The following is a 6,000-nucleotide window of genomic DNA, read 5'->3' as shown; positions in this document are numbered from 1 at the left end:
ATTCAATTTGCATAGTAATCTGTCACCGCAACAATAACAAGCTTTTACATGCACATAAATTCGCTGAACATATTTTTTTATCTCCTTAAATCCGATTATTGCATTCAATATATCGATATTACATGAATATCATTTTTTATAAGTGAAGATCTCACAGTGGGGGCAGGTGTTCTAAACACCCCGTGTGTTCACCTCATATACCAAAATATGAATAATTAATAAGTGAGATCAATGTTATACCTCATCGTGGGCTTCCGCAAAATTAATGACAGTGTGATGCTAAATAATCTTAATTCAATATAATGAATTCAAAGCTGCTGATTTCTCAGCTTAGGTCACCGACTAGCAATGGGCCACATCTTGCATTTATTTATCACATCAGCTAAGGGAACTACTAAAGGATAGATTACTCCGGAGTTGACCAAGCTTTTGAGTGCTATATTTCTATTGATGATATTTAATATACGAGGAAGGTTTCATTATTAAGGTAGGTATTCTAGCCGTTGTCGTGGTTTTTGAGTAGTTGGTGGTAAATTTACCGTGACTAGTGGGACAATAGAACGACAGAATAACCCTCATAAAGAAATTATTATGACCTATGCAGTTTACTCAGAGGTACATTAAAATGCTGGAATAAAAGGGAACAATAGCGGTTTGAAGAAAACGTACAGTCAGTCACTTGTAACCGGAGGGAAGATTTGTAGTTGAATACTATGAATTCAGAATGGAGTAAATCCGTTGCTTGGATAAGCTTTTAGATGAGGACTACGAGTGGTTTTAACTGAATCTTTAAGGAGCCGAACACAAAGGACCATAACAGGTAATCAGTACTTCTTACATTCTCAACATGCATGTCAAGTGAGGATCAGTGAAACCTTGTTACTACAATACGTTATATGCCACATCATGAATCAGTGGTATCACTAACGCACTTTTGGAAAACACATGTTCTCTTAAACAGCAACATCATCTCGCGATAGTTGCATTACCGGTTTTTGTCACATATTTTATGCTAGCGTGGGTGCGTAAAATATTTGAATTGCTATTTTGCAAAGAATCTACATAGAGCGTGAAACTACTCACTCTAGTCACACATCAACGATTAAGAAATAGAAAATATTCATGGGATGTTTGCTTGTGTAGGTAAACACACACGTCGGTCGGACACAGTCAACTCTCTCTTATTATGCATTTGACAACCAAGCTCTCTATTCAAGCAAGCAAGCCACAGCAATTCTACGTGTTACTTGCATAGACGTAGAGGAGACCAATGCTACTTCGTGTGAGATGAATTGCTAAACTGAATGAAAATAAAATTCATATATCTGTGCAGATGACTATATTGTGGATGACAATGTGACAAAGCTGAGGATGATAAAAGCGATAAGAGGAGGAATAGTAACGTCTACACTTGTCAATTTTCATTAATAATTGCTGTTATTTAAGGTAGGCTAACCACTCTACGTCGGATTTCTGATTGACTACTGTCTCGCACTGCTTGGGATGTCTCAGGTTGGATTCTAATTTGTTCACTCTCAATGAACACAATTATAATCTTCCAATTTTATCTGGTTAATTTAATATGACCTATAAAGCGATGGAGGAAAAAATTAAGATGTGATCGCACTCACTTTAAAAGCAGAGTTATGCACGTTCCTTAAAGGCTTACTAAAAATACAATATTAGGCATTCTTTGACACTGTGCTGAGTCACACGGGGATACACACGGTATGAATTACCATAGTATGGATCTGTGCTTTGCCTCAATGCAAAAATTCAACTGGTAAGAAGAGCTCTGGTATAATGTGTGTGTCATCAGTATATGAACATTGTGGTGGGGATAGTGGGTGTGTGTATAGGGAGGGGAGGGGTAATTATGATGATGAATCTGTGATGGGGGTGCGTGTGTCAACGTGTCAACTAGATAATTACGTCATTTGAATGACACGTGAGCCCTCGAATCTCGTGAATGCAAGATCATGAAGATGGGGGTGTGGGGTGGGTGTGTGTGTGGGGGGGAGTCACGTGCTGGTGGTGGAGTGTGCAATATATACATGTATGCTTGTCCCGATGAGGATGATGTCTTAGAATTTGATGAGTAAGAAAAGCATTTTTCAGTGGTATTGCGAGATGTAGTAAAACGACATTACTTTACTATGTGTCAGTTATTAAGACTATGATGGGGTGGGTTGGTGTGTGCAGGGTGGGGTGGAGGTGGGGTGCGTTCAGATGTGAGAAGGGTTGGTGTGGGGATTTACATGTGAATGTATACTAGTGCATCCATCAGGGGCATAGTGGGTTTGTTTCTCTGATTGCATCTGCATTTTATTTCTCTGACTGCATGCGCTAGAATGTTATTGAATGTGTATATCTGTGAAGTTTTGTATTCGGCATTATATAATGCAATTAAGCTGTCAGTGTCAGTAGCCAGTGAACGTGAGACTTTAACATGTGCATATTATATCGGTGTCAAATGCATCCTTACACTAATGTACAATACAATTAATCATGAAAAACAGCCGAGTGGAAAAACAGCGATTCGTCTTTTGTTCAGGTCAATATCCTCAAGTTCATTATAAATTCAAGAGAAAAAAGACGATAGATACAAGAATGCGGCGATATTTAGATAACGTGTACTTGAATCACCATTGGCAATAGAGCAAGATGCAGGAGATGTTATTCTAAAGCTTGTTAGACATCTAATTTTGCCGAATTGATAACATCAGTACATGACTCTGTAGTTATCTTGTTGAATAAACTGACAGTATAAAATGAGCTTCATTCTTTTCCAGGCATGCATGCATTTGCCAGGCACGAGTTCAATCTCAAATATACACAAAACTTAAAATCCCCGGTTGTGAAATCCGATTCACATAGGCCCAGAGTGTCCTACTCAATATCTTGAAAATAGCATTTCGAGATTAATATAAAACATTATTAACTTGAAATTTAATGCAGTTATTTAGTCGTATGAAACCATATAGCTTTTAGATAATTTTGTTAATAAGGGATGTCGTTGTGGCTGAAGTGTCATTGCGTGCACGAGCATCAGCTCCAACATACCGCGATGTAATTACATAAGAGACATTAGACCATCTCCGTTAGAAATATCAAATAATACATTTCAAGTTCAAATAGTAAAAAAGACACACTGACGCTGTCAATAGTTTGTATTGGAAAGAGGTTTAAAAAAGAGTCAGCAAGACTAGACGGCAACGGTTAAGATGAAGACATCTTTTATCAAATGTCAAAGACAACGAGTTACATCAAATATTGAGTAATTTGTTAGCCCGCTACATGCATGCAAGCAACGCAGACGACTGCCACAGAAAACTGGTTAAAAAATGATCAGAAATCAGAATGCCTTCAATATTATTTGCAATATTTAAAATGATCCGTAAAGATGAGCAGTATTAATCCAGCGATTCTTAAACTAAAGTAATATATTGTAAAAAAACGTTTGGTAAAATTTCTATTGTATGAGTATACCGATATTTTACATTCCTCCAAATTACGTATTGATCAATGTATCATATAACATCTTCATTGCCCACTGAATCAGAATCGGAATAGCTACCACTTGTCAAACCAAGCTTGCTTCGATTTCAAACTGAACCTTCAACTAAAGTCTTTGCAAAATTTTAAGGGGCCAATACCTTAGGCTAGTTTTTGCTATTTTAAGAGTCTTTATGCGAGTAGCGTCTTGAATGTAAAGAGGGTGGGAAGAAACTTCTTGATTCTATGTATGGAGGTATTCAAGACGCATGCATAGTGGTTTAGAAAATCTCTTGTAAACCTCTTGTACCGGGTAGGCATGTTTGAACCAATGTGATGCTATAGTATGTGTGTTGAAAATATAAAGAGTACATCAGTACATTGTCGGAAATTGCAGAAGTTATACAGTAGTCCAAGGGCATTCAATCTGCAGAATTCGGCATCCGAACAGCTTGTGATGTCAGTATAGAAAAGGGTATTCATACTGTGCGAGAAGGCGCGAATATGCAAAACTGGCTATCTGTGTTAACTTGATATTGTAAGCCATTTCAAGATCCATTTTATATTGATGTGAATTGATTTTCTTGCTGAATTCAAATTGCGCAAAAGATAATGTCTTTTTTGGACAAAATTGCTTTTTGCATAGATAGTAGATACTTCACATGGCACACATGTGCATCGAGGAGGTTAACGCTATAAGACTTGGCTTGCTTGCTTCAACCAAAAGATGCCTCCGGTTTTAACTTGTGTATAAGGTCATTTTGTTAACCGGGAGGAAATCCGAAATAGATTCACTCCATACAATAATCTTGTTATTCTTCTGCATAAATCAAAATAGCTCCATGAAAATAACGGTAGTAGTTATAAAGCACCCCTGATTCTTGAATTACAATGGATTTTATGACCATGTAAAATGCTGTTTCATTTCATTCTAAATAGTATGGTTACATTTCAGCAAATGTGGGCAAGGAAATGGGTTAAATCGATTCTACTTGTAATTAAAGTGTGGGTTAGTGCTTCAATCCGCGTGAAGAGAGGATAGTATTGCCATAATGTGAGTGCTTTAGCCATAAGGTTTGTAAATCCCGTTATATCAGTGAGAGTTACACTGACCTCCTAACTACCTTCATTTGCAGTTTGCATTAGTGGTTTAATGCAGTCTGATTGGACAAATATCAAGGCAACTTGAAAGCCAATGTCAGTGTACTGATTGGCGTTAATCTGATTTAGGAATGGGATTTTTGTGTGCACTTTCCGCAAAGTAAACACTTTTAGTCCGCATAATTTGATCAATGTCAGAATAAAATCAACACAATCACTTCACTACTTTTATGAAATTCAAAAACTGGTTTCAACCCATTACTTTCCATGCTATGATAGCTGTGCCCGGGACCTGTGCATAATTTTGTTTCATCCAACGTAGCATCCTCTGTTCATATGTTTTGTTATCGTACACCATTAACAGAAGATGTACGTATTTGATTTCATTCGTTTTATATGGCTTGTGTCTGAACATACACGCTTTGATAGGACCCAAAGTAAAATGTAACTTACACAGGTATATTAGGCCAAGTAAAATAAAATACAAGTTTCTCGTCCCCGCCCGCCTCCTTTTTGGCCGCCGCCTCCTTTTATTTACTATTTACTATTTATTTAAAAAAAAAAAAAAAAAAAAAAAAATCGATTTTTTTTTTCCCAAAAAGTTTTAAACTGTTTTTCCTACCCTTGCACAAAATCTAACCCACCCCAAACCTTACTACATGTATACAAACCCACCCAAGCTCAACTAGCCAAACACCCTTGCCCCAACCCCCAAAAGGGAATTAGGGATGAAATTGATTTCACCCCAAAATCGGACCTATATTTGGTATTTTTATAATTAAAAAAAAAAAAAAATTCCAAATAACAATTTCGATAAAATGAGGCAAAATAAAGTAATTAAAACGTTAACACATTCATGCATTTAAAAACATTATAGGTCCGATTTTCAGGTGAAATCAATTCTCCCTAATTCCCTTTTGGGGTAAGGGCAAGGGTTTTGATTAGTTTCAAGGTTAGTTGGGCTTGGGTGGGTGTATATTTGGGGTGGGTTACAGTTTGTGTAAGGATAGGAAAACATTTTAAAATGTTTTTAAAAATTAAAAAAAATAATGTTCGATATCGGTTTCGGTATTGATTTCAAACCGATATAAACCAGGAACTTCGGTAAATCGAATATATGCCTATTGTCAAGCTAAACAAATGTACATTTTCACTGTTTCTGAATTTTGAAACATGCTTAGCAAGTGGACTAAAAATGATACATTTGTTTTGTCATACATTGCATCAGTATACTCAAATATCGGTGATTAAATTGAACAGCCATATTTAGCATGGCGGCCATCTTGGAAAAAAATAGCAAAAATTGAAAAATAGTAAATAGTAAAGCCCTGCCTCCTCCTTTTTTGAAAAAGTCCGGACGAGAAACTTGTTTCTTTTTTACTTGGCCTTATGCATAATGTCGGT

General features: G+C 36.6%; 1 protein-coding gene across 3 annotated transcripts in view; it reads left to right on the top strand.

Moving 5' to 3' along the window:
- Window positions 1-222: 222 nt before the first annotated feature.
- The window catches only part of LOC140153229 (uncharacterized), a 31,617-nt gene continuing 25,839 nt past the window's right edge, over window positions 223-6,000 (top strand). Inside the window, exon 1 of one of the 3 annotated variants that reach the window (XM_072175916.1) lies at window positions 223-487. The gene's annotated coding sequence lies outside the window, so the exon portion shown is untranslated. Of the gene's footprint in view, window positions 488-515; window positions 821-856; window positions 1,447-6,000 lie in introns of those variants that run through there. The other 2 variants (XM_072175918.1, XM_072175917.1) reach the window with 2 other exon arrangements.

Source organism: Amphiura filiformis, chromosome 5, assembly GCF_039555335.1.
Source record: "Amphiura filiformis chromosome 5, Afil_fr2py, whole genome shotgun sequence".
Lineage (NCBI taxonomy): Eukaryota > Metazoa > Echinodermata > Ophiuroidea > Amphilepidida > Amphiuridae > Amphiura > Amphiura filiformis.
The sequence above is the reverse complement of the archived record's forward strand: the minus strand, read 5'-3'. Positions and strand labels throughout refer to the sequence as shown.